The following is a 14,410-nucleotide window of genomic DNA, read 5'->3' as shown; positions in this document are numbered from 1 at the left end:
GTGACCAGATTTCACATGGAACCTACTTCCTGTACTACTGAATTTGTGAATCTCCTTGATCTAAAACAATGCAAAAAAGAAAATCACTTATTCTGCCTCACAATCATTTATATGTAATAGAGAGTGTTGTCTCTCCCACTAAATTTTTAATTTTCTTTGGGCTGACAAAAAAGGGAAAACAACATTTGTGTCCTTGATCTACCTTTTCATTTTTGGAGTATAAAGAGTTTTGAGACATTACCTAATGACTCCCCAAACATCCAAATATCCAAATGTAAACTACCTAAAATATCCAAAATATCTACACATCTCAGTGAGATGGTGAGAGTCACCTATTGGGTATTCATAAGAGGAAGGAAGAAAGATCTCACAACCTTATGTTTAACTTATTGTCCTGTCTGAATATCCCCCACTAACAATGCAAAGCTGAATTCTCCCTAGAAATGCTCAGCACTGGCTATCAGGGCAGAAGTTGAGGCTGATTCATCAGCCAAATGGTGACTGCTTCTATTTGTCACAACGATGACTGACTGCCAACAAGTTAAATTTTAATCAATCCCTCGTTCTCATCCAAATGATATCAGAAAACAATTTGACCCACTTATTCACAGATATTCCTTAATTAGAGAGTTAGGTGCTCCTGAAAGTTATACCTCTATCTGAATTCATCAACACAACTTCTCCAACCACCCACCCTTTTAACCATCACTGCCCCAAAGACATGGAAAAAAGAATGATTCCAACAAACCACAGTGATCTGCAACTGTGTGGCTTTGCATGTGCTCTTGTTCTTCCCACTTGTTGAACTCCTATTCATCCTTCAAAACTCAGAATATATATCATGACCTTCTCTGTGAAGCTTCTATAAAGGAAGACTATTTCCCCTCCTCAGTGTTTGTTTTAGTCAGCTTTTTTCCTGCTGTGACTTAAAGACCCGACCAGAACAACTACAGAGGAGGAAGTTTGTTTGAGGGCTCACAGTTTCAGAGGTCCTAGTCCATAGAAGGCTGGCTCCATTCCTTGGGGCTTAAGGTGAGGCAGAACATCATGGCAGAAACAGCTCACATAATGATCAGGAAGCAGAGAGAGAGAGGTCTCCACTTGCCAGATACAAATATAGACTCTCATAGCCACACCTCCAATGAACCACTTCCTTCAGCCACCCCCACCTGCCTCCAATTACCACTCAGTTAATTCCTATCAGAGGATAAATTCAGTGATTGGTTTAAGTAAGACTCTCACAACCCAATGATTTCTCCTCTGAGCCTTCTTGCATGGGTCACATATGAGCTTTTGGGGGACACCTCACATCCAAACCGTAACAGTGTTGCTTCTGCCTTCAACATACCAGTGGTCCTCCAAGTGTGGCTCACTTCATCAGAACTATCCAGTATGCTTGCTAAAGTTGCAGAATCTCAAGTGCTATGCAGACCTACTAAATCAGAAACTCCACAGTTAAGGCTTAGGAGTCTGTATTAACTAAACTTTCCCCTGACCCTCCCTGCTCCCCCTGTGATTATGAAGCAAATGCCAACATTTTTTTTTATTGTCCACATAATTCTGAGTACTTACAGTAGCAGCTGATGTTTCTTAGGCCTCTGTTTTACATTAGGCACCGTTCTGAGCCCTTCATGTGTGTATCAGCTCACTTAATTGTCACAATAACTATTTTAGAAGTTACAGTTTTCGTCCTCATTAAGGTATTGATTATCATTTCTGAGATTGTCACATTAGGAAGCTTGTCTGAGAGCACACAGCTAGGACACAGCACAGCAAAGGTGCAGACAGTTTCACTCCAGGGCCCGGGCACTAAACTATTAGGCTTCATGGTCTCTAAAAATCATCATTTATCCTGTCTCCTCTACTAGATTGAGAATTCATTAAGGGCAAGAATTTTATCTCTTCAACTTAGTAACTACAGCACTTGTCACAGTGCATAACAATATATATTAAATTAGTTATATTATAAATTATTTGTATTAATATACATTGTTATTTTAAATATAGAATAAGGACTGGGATATAGCTCAGTGGTTCAGTGTTTGTCTAATGTGTGCAATACCCTGAGTTTAACCTCCAGTACTAAAAGAAAAAAAAGATAACATGTTATTGTCTATAGAAAACATCAGTGAAGGGGGCAGGGGAACAAATAATTAAGTAAATTCGGCAAGCAGTGTTTGGATGAAGCTCCAATAAGATTATGTATGTTTTTCATAATATAATAGATACAAATAAATTCATTCATACCCAAAACCAAGACCTACACAGTAGCATACAAATGGTTCTGGCAATAACTAAGAAGTCCCAGAGAATTACTAGTGGTCCCCAAACTGTATTTTCACATACCTACATCTGGGTGTAACTACAAAAAAAAAAATAAAGAATACTTCAGAATATGCTAGACAAGCACTCAACCACTGAGCCACACCCCAGCTGCTTCATTTTAAGGAATGGCCTATTATTGCTCGTATTTACCAAATACCTAGAAACTGCAGCCCAGCAGCTTGGTGAAGTAAACTTTTCAAAAATTTGTGAAGAAAGACTCCACTGCATGACAGGGGTGGTAGTGCCTTTTCAGCTTGACTCTGTTGCCTAAAAGATGGAGATTCATTCCTTTCACCAATGTGGGATATTGTCAAGTGGATCCAACTGCACTGGAATTGCCACAGATGTCACCAGCCACTTCCTAAGAAAAGACCTCGCCCACCCTGAATTATGAACTATCTGCATGTTATTTGTAGAACTCACACATCATGTCTACACTTAGCCTAAAAGTCCAAATAAAAATTGAAAAAGCAATTTATATTGCTACTCATCCAGATATTTAACATTGTGTACACATATGAACATATATGTAATTATACATATACCCATTTACATCCATATGTATAGATAGCAAAATAGATTTTTAAAATTTTTATCCAGATGTGTGTGTGCATGTGTGAGAATGTGAGTGTGTGTGTATGTGTATGTGCATGCATGTGTGTATGCATATATGTGTGTAGAACCCAAGGCCTCACACATACTGTAGATGTTTTGACACTATGCATCTATGCATTAATCCAAAATTGGCCATAATTCCCAATTTTCACTATGTTGCTTACCTCTTCTATGTATCGATATAGCCAATCAGGATCACAGGAGCCTACTCTGGGATGCACACCTCCACACAATGCGGATCCTGATGGGATTTTTATATGAGTTTCCGTAGGTCTCACATCTGGATACCAGAAAGTAACTTCCTTCTTGCTTCCAGACTTGCTAGGGAAACATGTTCCTCTTTTTTAAAGAAAATATATACACGGTACCCTGCAAGAGCATGTGTCATCTAAACTGTCCAAGTGTAAGGAACAGTTTGCTGTTGGTGACTTACAAGTTCCGAATAAACACTCAGAACAAATAGAATATTTAAGGACAAGCTGTTACTAGACATGCATCTGACAGCACGTGCACGGAGCTGCCCTCTTGCACACAGCTTGCTGTACACACTGACAACTCCAGGATGGGCCAGCATTTTGGTCACATGGGGCTAACACCACATTATCAGACAGTGTCAGAAGCAGCATTGCTTGTACAGAGAAGCAGGGTTGTCAGCATCCCCATGACTTTTAGAGGTGGAACATTTATCTCCCTGTCATTTTCGAGAGTGGTTAAGAAATTGGTGATGAAGCATGTGGCCACTGTCAACTCCTCCAGGACCTGCAACAAAAAGTAGAGACCTCCCCACTGATAGTAAGATTTTATGTGAGTTCTGTTTCCTTGTGTGATTTGCCTCCATCTTCTCTTGCCAAGGAATAAAACTGCTATATAAACAGTTGACACGAGGTCAGAGCTCCCCTTTCCAATCGAAGTCAGAAGTGGTTTGGTTTGGCCTTGCTGAGGGGAAGTGTTTTGTGTTCAGTCCGATGGGTTCTCTCAATCCTCCTTCTAAGGAAGTCTTACCCCAACCCCCAACTCTCAGGACCACAAAACGCGAAACCATTCATTTCTCATTTGAGAACTTTTGCCGGAGCCACTCAGCACCCCTAACTGAGGCATGTGTCTCTCCATTCAGAGAAGCCTGTTTCTCGCAGCCAAGCACATTTCTATAAATGCTTCATGTGGGAAAGGGACAAAACCAATAAGTCAGAAAGCTGACTCAGAAATGATTGGAAATGTTTCCTTTCTTCCCCCAGCAGATTTGTGGCTCCATGGTGATTTTCCGGTGTGATCACTATGCAAAGCTTGGCTGGCTATCAGTAAAGGACAGAGGATTTGGCCACTACTCTTATGGTTTTACATTTAGGGTGAATGCTTTTAATGAATGTAAATGTGCCAGAGCAAAGGACTAAAGTACACAATTTATGCCTCACAGCGATAAGCTCTGATGGGCAAATGTTCCAGATGTTCAGGAACCTATGGGCTGGCCTCATTTATCTTTTCAACAATGGAAACCACTGTAAGGGCCCTTAGTATTGGAAGCCTGAAATCTTCCACCCAGTTAGAGACTGGACAATAGCCAGTGGAACTCAAGCCCTAGATGTTGCGTCAGTCAATCAGCAAACCATATTGGTCACTTTTGTGTGGTCTAAAGGACAAGTTTTTCATTAAAAAAAATAATAATTACTAGTTAGTTTTGCATTTATAAAATAGCATTGCATATAAAACACATTAAAATGCATTGTACGCACATGGGTCCTGAGAATAGCCTGGTAGACTATTAGATAGCCATTACTCTGGACTTTAATGCACAGAGGAGAAACTCTACTTTAGAAGAGCTGCAAGTTCAGAGCCACTTAGGCCTGCTCCTTCCCCACTACCCCCTCAGCCTTGAACATTAACAAGAAACTCTGTCTTGGGGCTCTGCTTGGAGGGGAATATTCTGACCCCAAAAGTGCCACAGAGTTTCTTTGGAAACTCACAACTAGCAGTGACAGAGGGGAGAAGTCCCCAGAGTTACCTCTTCCCCACAGGCAGCTGGGACTCCTTGCTGCATTTTCTCCCCAAATCTAATACCAGTTAGACCATTCATATGTGTCCACCCACATCAACAGGAAAAGGGGAAGGTGAGAAGGTGAATTTGTGTTTATGAAAGAGTGTTTAGGTATAAAAGCTCTGGAATCAAACAGACTGGCTTTGAATGCTAGCTCTCTGCTGATCGACTATGAGACATTGGACCATTTGGATTATTTTGGTTTTTGTTTTTCTGTTTTTGTGTTTTGTTGGTTTTTCAATTACCATAGCTTGAGTTTTTTCTCCTATGAAACAAAATAACAAACGTTCTTATTTCCAAAGGGTCACAATTAAGAATGGAATAATAAAGAAAATGTGGTATCTATATACAATGTAATATTATTCAACATTAAAAGAGAATAAAATCATGGCACTTTCAGGTAAATGGACAATATAATGCGAAGAGAAATTAGCCAATCCAAAAAAAACCCAAATGCCGAATGATTTCTCTGATTTAAAGATGCTGATCCATAATATGCTGGGGCAGGGATGGGAGGATTAAATGAACTCTAGATAGGGCAAAGGGGAAAAGGGGAGGGAGGGGGAGGGAGGAGAAGGGAAGAGGCACCAAGGTAGAAAGGGGAAGGTAAGACAGTGGAATGCGATAGTCATCATTAACCTAAGTACGTGTAGGAAGACACCAAGGATGTGACTCTACTTTGTGCACAACCAGAGATATGAAAAATTGTGCTCTATATGTGCAATATGAATTGTAATGTGTTCTGTTGTCATATATAACAAATTAAAATTAAAAATTAAAGAAAGAATGGAATAATGTTGAAAGCAAAGCAACTTATTGCCTAGCATATGATGAGCACTCAAAAATCACTATTAATATTTTTATCATAATTCATTTTATATTTTATAAAATACAGGCTAATTTCATTCCAAAATGTATATACTTGTTTTCTGTATGAAAGACAGTCTAAGATGTTACCTGGCACTGCGTTTGTCCCCAGTGATACCAGAGACATCAGATAGTCTCCTAGTAAAGAAAAGTGCTCAATTACAGAAGAGCTTGATGTATGGAAAGAATGAATGGATACTAATTGGAACCCAAATTTTTTTTATTCAAAATTTGGAGAAGCCAACACAAGCCACTACCAACATACAGTACCACCAAGCTCTGGTAGCTCCTGGTCCTTCACCTTTTGTCCCTCAAAAATGCCTGCTTCCTGTCCCATTCTCTTGGGATTTTGCTAAGTGACTGGCTATTTGGTTTTAAACATAATATAAGGAAGTATTAACAACTTGGTCAAGGAAAATTTGAATTTTAATCAGAGCACTTAAAGCCCTCACCCTTAGGAGCTTCAGGCAATGCAGTTCTAAGCAGTGAATACATGAGGCTTGGCAGATGGAAGTGTATTCATTCATTTATTCAGCCAACCAACCACCCAGCAAGCCAGACTCTCAACAAATGTGCCAGGGTTTAGGAGCTGAACTACACAAGCATATCCCTGATTTCACTGGATTTATAATCCAGCAAAAGAGGCAAGCATTAAGTGAACCAACAAAGAAATCCATGCAAGTAGTGGTAAGGACTAAATGAGTGAGGTTGGGATGTGGGGGTTAAAGTGGTAAAGAATGAGGCAGAGGACACTCATACCTAGAGTATTGTCAGGAAAAGCTTCTCTGAAGGTAGTTATTTAAACCGAGGCAAGCAGAAGACAGGAGGGGAAGTAGGTGTGATGGTCTTGGTTTGTAGGACTGAGAAGAGACTCATGCAATGAAGGCCTGGGAGAGGTCAGGCATCACCTTGGCAAACCCAGAAAGGAAGTTGGATTTTATTGAGAAGTTGGACCAGGAAAGCTTTCCAACCCCTTACATATGCAATATTTCTTTAATATATACTTTTATTTCAAGAAAATGTAGATTCATTTTAGTTTGGGACAAAGCCTTAGTTCCCTTAACTCTTGGCCAGCACCATCCTACTTCCCTGTAATTTTAGACTCTCACCATACCCAGTGTACCTTGCTGCAGTGGACACGGGGGCCTTTGTTCTGGTGTGAGCACTGTCCCCAGTATGACCCTAAGCAAATGACCTGTTGAGAGCCACAGTTTAGTCGGAATGACGCCTGGCATTTTGTTAGAGGGAATGGTTGAAAGGTGACCTGCTCCGGGATTAGGGCGACTTCCGGATTAGGGCGGATCCTGCTGGGATTAGGGCGGATCCTGCTGCCTTGGGCGCCTGCTACTTTGGAGTTCCTGTTGAGTTCTCTCCGGTTCCTGGAGAATTGGCGGAGGAGCCTGTTAGAGGGAGTGTGTTCCCAGGGAGTGTGTGTAGAGTGCCGGTGAGAGTCCGGGAATAAAGAGTTGCTGTTTGAACCTACAAGGCTTTGTGGCAGCTGGGTTATTTGTGCCCAGCCAAACTGCAGCAATGACCCACCATTGCATGCCTTGACTCCTTCATCTACACAGGAGGTGAATCAGATGGTCTCAAAGATCCCTTTTATTCTAAATTAATTTCATCAAAACGGGAAGAAAACAATGTCTTTCCCTCTTAGGGTTTGGCATCTACCTGTTCTACTTTAGATGAGTTCCTATCCTAAAGTATGGTATGAGAGTTAGGGGCCTGAACTTTGTTGTTGCAAACCTAGGTTCTCATCACGACACTGTGTGCTAACTCTGCTACCTTGAGTAGGTGGCTTGAGCTTCCTGAGCCTCTTTCCTCCTCTTTTGCTTTGTTGGGTTCATCTGAAGAACCAGGAGTATAATTATTTAGCATGTCATCAATATTATCAGCCTACATAGAGCTTCCTTCCTATAATGGAATAAAAGGACTTGGATGATGTAATAATAATGAGTGTAAGACTTGAAGCATAATCCCAAGCAGGTCTTGGAACTTACTCTTATGAATCAGCATCTATGATGCCAATGTGAAGGGTGAACCAACATGAAGTAATACTGGATCTGTTTGGAGCCCAGAGGTAAAGTCTGGTCTGGAAACTTGAGGCCATTGAAAGGTTTTCAGCTGAAAAGGTATTTGCTCACTTGATGTGAAACACATGGTTCATTGGGAACCTCAACAAATCAGGCCATCTGCCACTGCCTTCTCCCATGTGTAAGGAAGGAGCATTGCTCCCGGACAAAGCTTTACTCTACTAGATACAGTCCTTGGCAGCAAAGAAAGAAGAAAAAAACAATTACACTTCTCACATGAGCTAAATCAAATAAGCCCACCAACCTCTTAGTAAAATATACAGACATTAAGCCAAGCTGTCTTGACACGTGTTTGAAGACTACCCAAATTTCAGAGGAAGAAAATGAATAGACTTCAAGTTCTGTGGCTCTTGGGTGAATTTCAAGAGTAAGTGACATTTGATGGCATATTTTCTTCCTTCTGTTCACAAAAGCCACCAAAAGGCTCAGGGATGAAAGAGGAATTTTGAGATCATCTCTCACGTAATCTAGTTTCTAACACTTTCAGAGACAAAATGATTCCCAAGTTCAAATTGTGACTCAACTGCTTAACCAAATAAAGAGGAGACCTGGAGCAGAAGGGAGATAACGTAAGCAAGTGGGCAGGTCCTGTCCTGGCAGCCTGTTTTATTTCTCTGAGATCTCAACCACTCATGAGTCGTCTTCATTTTATATAACTCTGAGAATTCTCTGCTTTTTGAAAGGGCTTACCAATCAGACACATCTTCTGATATCAGCATGTGTATTTCCTGGACTTGGCTTCCAATTACTGGCCATTGGGAAAGCAGGAGGGAATGAGGATGGGAGATGAGGACGGTGGGCAGACAGGTTGCCAGACCCAGCTCCATTCCAACTCCACACAGAGGACACAGTGATAAGTAATTATCATAAAAAAAAAAAAAACAGTGAATGGAGCCTGGGAACTGTTTTCTTAATAAGGACTACTCAGCTTAAATGTTCTAGACAAAATTTTATATGACTCGGTTACCAATTTATATGTAGTCTACAGTTTACATGTTGTTAAAAAAAGGGGGGGCAGGGGGAACAGAAGAAATAAATTACATGAGGGACAGAGAACAGGAGGGGTCCAGTGGGTAAGCACACAGAAATACACTAAAATATGAATTGATTTGTTGCATTGTATTGTAGGCTTTAAATATGTTTCTTATGGATCTTCAAAAAAGGGGAACTATTATTCCCACTTTATAAACCACAAAAAAAACAATGCCTTGATGATTTATTACTTTGGAAGGTTTGAGTCACTTTTCTTCGCCTTTCATAATGTGAAAACAGGAAATAAGATTTACTGCTTTATGATGGGCCCCGTGTCTGCGTAGGTAGGGATCAAGGCAGCTGACCACTCTGTGAGGATTCAGAAGGAAGATACTAAGGGAAATAACAGCATGACTTACATTGCTCCAGGACAAAAGAGATCCAAAGAGCTCACAGAGGTCAACAGCCTATCAGAAATTTTGTCACTGAATCTGGTCGCCTCTCTGCAAACTGTATCATAGCTCTCACCTCTCTAAAAAAAAGTTAATTAAAATCCACATGAGTGAATCTAACATAATTTTCCTATGTACATATATGAAAATATCTAAGTGAATCCCACCATCATGTATACCCACAAGAATGAGGTCCTAATTAGAATAAGGTATATTCCATACTCATATACTTTTATCAAAGTGGATTCTACTGTCGTATATAACCAAAAAGAACCAATAAAACCAGAGCCACGTGAAGCCTTCTCTTTCTCTCAACCTAGTCCTAGATAGACTATTCTGAGTCAATTTACCACTGCCAAGCACTTTACTTGAGAATATTAGTTTGTAATATAAATAATATTTAAACTTTCACCTCCCTTTTTTTTTAAAAAAAAAAAAGCCTCATTTTTGGAATTGCAATGGCAGACGTACATAAGAGAGCAATCTTGTAACACAGAGCAAGCAATAGAACAATCTTCTCTAATTGGGAGGGAAGTTGCTCATTTTTCCATAACAGCATCTACATTACATCTCCAGATGCTCTGCCAGATTGTTAACACTACACCCCACAGCATCTGACTTTGGCAAGCTTAGAGCGGGACACACAACTGAAGCCAACACTGCCTAGGAGCCATGTGAATAAAGACCAAGTCTCAATTAGTGGGTCAAGAAACAAGCTCATCAATTAGCAACCCAGCTTTCTCCAACTCATCAAATTAAGATGCCTTTGAAAGCATAACTGATCTTTGTAAATGAACTTTCCCCTCCACTCCCGCCTCTGGGAGGCTAGACAGTATAAGAAAATAATGGTTTGAATGGTCTATATTTCTGGGAAATACTGAGTGAATCCAGGTGTGACCCAGATGGTGGACCATGAAGGCGGGGGAAACTACTTTTCATGAATAAGGCACATACCTACATGCACTCATAAACGCCAATCCTTCTCACTTCCCAGCAAGACTCCCCACCTCTCCACCAAGGTCACCAACTCCCCACAGTGAGGGAAAAAAAAATGTCTAAAGGGACTCAGAAATTGAATAATGCATAAGGTTCCCTACAAGGGCTCCAGAGTCAGAGTACCTGGATTCAAATTCCAGTGCGGTTACTTACAGGTAGTGTGAAATCAGGTAGGTGAGTAATCTTTCCAAGCCAGGCGTAAAATAGGAATGTTAGCATCTTCCTCTGGAGATGGTTCTGCAGATCAAATGAGTTCATGCCTGAAGAGTAAGAAGCATGATGCCCGATGCCGGGTTTAATGTTCAGGGTATATTTGCTAACCTGCACTCTTCCCACCAAAAATAAGTAAAAAGAAGAGGGACAGAAGGCTACAGGAAAGAAAGGGAGGGGAGCAGAGCAGAAGGGTGGGGATGGGAGAGAAGAGAACAAAAAAAGATTTAGTTTATCCTTTCCATATTTCTGTGATGTTGGAAGAAAATTGAACCAAATATCTTGAGAATGTGTCGCAGCCAAGAAAAGTGAGATGCACTTCAAAGAGGGAAGAGGAAAGTCAGGAAGGAGACAAAAAAAGGGGACACTCTGGATACTGATAATGTGTCAATTACTGTACACATCATGTCGCTGTGTGAGGAAGCACACACACCAGCACTTCCGCTCTCTGCCAGCTACACTCAGTTCATCAATGGACTTTAGATTCAAACCCAGATCTGATCATCTCTAGGATTCCCTTTCTTTCCTTTTCACCACCGTAAAATATTCATACATAGCCTAGGTGGGAATTTTCATCTAAAAGCCATCGGCATGGTTTGCCTTGTTCAGGGCGTGCTATCCTCCCAAACAAGGCTAATGGAGAAAAAAAAAATTAGGCTACAATATTATTTTCAATGAGTATGGATATTCCCTGGATTTTAAACCCAAACTCGGATTAACTACGTACGGAGTTGTAGGTTCGGGTTATTGTTATTATCAACGTCAAGACTCTAGTCAAAAGGAAGGATTGTACTTCTTAGGAAACATTCTGAATAAAATTAAGTTTAAATTAGTAACTATCTTTCCAGATACTTCTAACTTCATAAATCTCAAATTAGTCTAAGCATTCAATAGACTGCCTGCAGAAGTCTGAAATATTTGGTCTGCTCTTGTTGATCCAATGAGGAAGGACATGAGAAACACTATCAGAGGGCTATATACTGCACACATGGCTGTCAGTAGCTTCCTCCTCTCTCTCTCTCTTTCCCAGATCATTGAAAAAGCCCCCATGCTCATCCTCCAACATCTACTTTTACCCATCTCTAGCGCATAATGGTGAAAGAGATATTAATACACAAAAGATCATTCTGTATTCTGGCTCCATATCCTTATGTTCTTTAGTGTATTTGCACTGCCCTTAGAATCAAGTTAAAAGTTCTTAATATGGCTGTCAAGGCTCCCCTGTGATCTGACCTCATCTTCTTCTTAGGTCCCAATGGTCATCCAGGTTTTCAGAAGCATGGCCAAATTTGCTTTTTGTGAACAATTCTCATGAGATCTGTTCTGCTTTAGAGCCTTTGAGTGTAGTCAACTTCCCATCTAGAATAATCTTCCTTTTATCCCCAGCTCCACCCCCACTAACCAACATACATACAAGTGTCCCCCCACCTCTCTCTCCCCCTCTCTCTCTCTCTCACACACACACACACACACACACTTTCACACACATAGCCCCATTCCAATATCACCACCAGCTCCTATCTTAGGTCCCCCTAGAAACTTTTCCAAAACAACTGTCTAAGGTCCAGTAGGTCCACACAGACCTCCATCACAGCCCCTACTTCTAGTTAATCTCAACCCTTTGTTTTCTTAATAGTAATCATCAAAGTTGAGTCTCCACCGGCTCCTTGTGCCTTCCACACGGAAGACTCTTGGTAAAATTTTGTTGAGCAAATTAACAAAGGTGTACTTGGCATGTTATCTTCACTTTATCTCCTGTTTTATTATATAAAGTTATATTCTTGGTTTCTAGGTTTGCTTTTTTTATTGCCTGACTCTCCCATAAGAAAGCAACCAATACCAGACCAGAGATTTTATCCTAGGCCTAAAAATAGTGCCTAGCACATAATAAGCATTGCTGAAAGAAATGAGTAAATTAATGAATAAGTGAGTAAGTGAATTAATGAATACTTGTTTCCTTAGGGTCAATTGCTGTGTCTAAATCAGAATAAATACTTAAGAAGTCAAAAAGAACTCTGATTTCTTCTTATAATTTAGTATCAATTAGATTTTAACCCACACAGAGGCTATCATTGATTTTTTTATAGTTGGAGTTGGACACAATACCTTTATTTTATTTATTTTTATGTGGTGCTGAGGATAGAACCCAGTGCCTCACACGTGCCAGGCGAGCGCTCTACCATTGAGCCACAATCCCTATAATTCATGTTTTGTGCGGTCAAAGACAAAATTTTATAGACTGATTTTATAGATAGTTCACTTTCAGGAACAAAGAAAGATCTTCACGATGATCATCTGTTGTAGGTTCTGCATCAGAAAATCTTCTCCTGGTCTGAGCTTTTGGATCACCTTTGACTTAGTGGTCATCCACCAGCTTCCCTGAAGGCCAATGAAAATCAACCCTGGGAGACGTTCTGCTGAGACAGAGAAATAACATGCCCTTCAAACAGCTGTGCTCATGATCAAATCCCACTTCAGCTCTTTCAAGCTTTGCCTATAACACTCACAAAAGAAAACAAATCTCTCTTGACACAACATTTTGACCAAGTTCAATCTAGTTATTCATGTTATTCCAACTTTTTTTTTTTTTGGTAGAAAAGATAAACATGGTCTCTGAAAAAAAAAAAAAACACATAATCAAAAAAAAGCACCACCCAGACCCTCCCAAGGCCCAACCCTGGCTTCCAGATGCTCTCCTCTTTCAGCTTGGTTTAATTAAAGTTCCAGATGTCAGCAACCCATCAGCTTCAGGTGTGATTCAGATTGCCCCAAAGCATCAGACAGCCTGCCAAACTACCCAGGCAGGAGAGCCAAGTTGAAAAATGTACTCCCTAGAACAAAGCCCATCATTACAAGTGGAAGGCTTGTTTGGAGGGGGAGCAAAGTGATCACCACCCTCCCTTCTTCAAATTTAGAAAGAGCATTGAAAATTTGGTTCCAATTCAGTCCATGTCTTAGGTCAGTGACAAAGCTCTTGAGGGAGACATGAGACTTCTGAAGTCTAACTCCCTGTCCAACATGGCCACCTCCCAAACTATGTTCACAGTATGCAAAAGATACGGAGACCCCTAATGAGTCTATACCCTTACACAGTAGGAAGCGCACAGCCTGCTTGTTTCTTCTTCTTTTTCCCCGTTGGTGTGTCAGATGTGAACTTTTTATAGTGCCTCTGGGTCTGTAGTTAGACAAAAATGCAATTAGCTAACAGAATTTTCTGTCTGTGGTAGCCAAAAATTGAAAGATAACTCCCAACATGATTCAGTCAGAGATGAAAAATCAAACTCCTCTGGGAGAGGGGAGGTAATTCTCTTAGAAAAAAAAAGAGGGGGCCCTCGCACAAGATCTGAAGCCCACAACGCTGTTCAAGGACAGCATGAAACAGCATGAGAGTTCCCAGAGACCCATGATATGGAATGTGCCAATCTCCAGTTTACCCCACTGGAAAGGTTAGACAAAACTCATAAGGACTTTTTTCTTCATGTAACAAAACGAAATATGAACAAAAGTGGTTTTACACTAACCCAGAACATATAGACAATCCATCCTTACCATCCTGGAAATTGTCAAGTATCTTTTCTCTACTACATTTCCAAGAGCTTTTGACTAGAGGATTGAAGTACTGTATGGATACAGTATATAAGAGTAGCTCATTGACATTCATTTGATCCAGAGGCTTACAGAACAACAAATTTGTGTAGTTCTTGCTCAGGACTGAGTGACTTGAAAGGTTGTTTTCAGATCATGGAGAGAGAGGCTGACAGCTCCCATGATGCCCGAGGACTAATAGAGTTCCCCTTGCTAAATATTTTCTGATGAAATTATATCCTGAACATGTTCAGAGTAGCTAA

Source organism: Urocitellus parryii, chromosome 9 (assembly GCF_045843805.1).
Source record: "Urocitellus parryii isolate mUroPar1 chromosome 9, mUroPar1.hap1, whole genome shotgun sequence".
Classification (NCBI taxonomy): domain Eukaryota; kingdom Metazoa; phylum Chordata; class Mammalia; order Rodentia; family Sciuridae; genus Urocitellus; species Urocitellus parryii.
Note: the sequence above shows the minus strand (reverse complement) of the source record.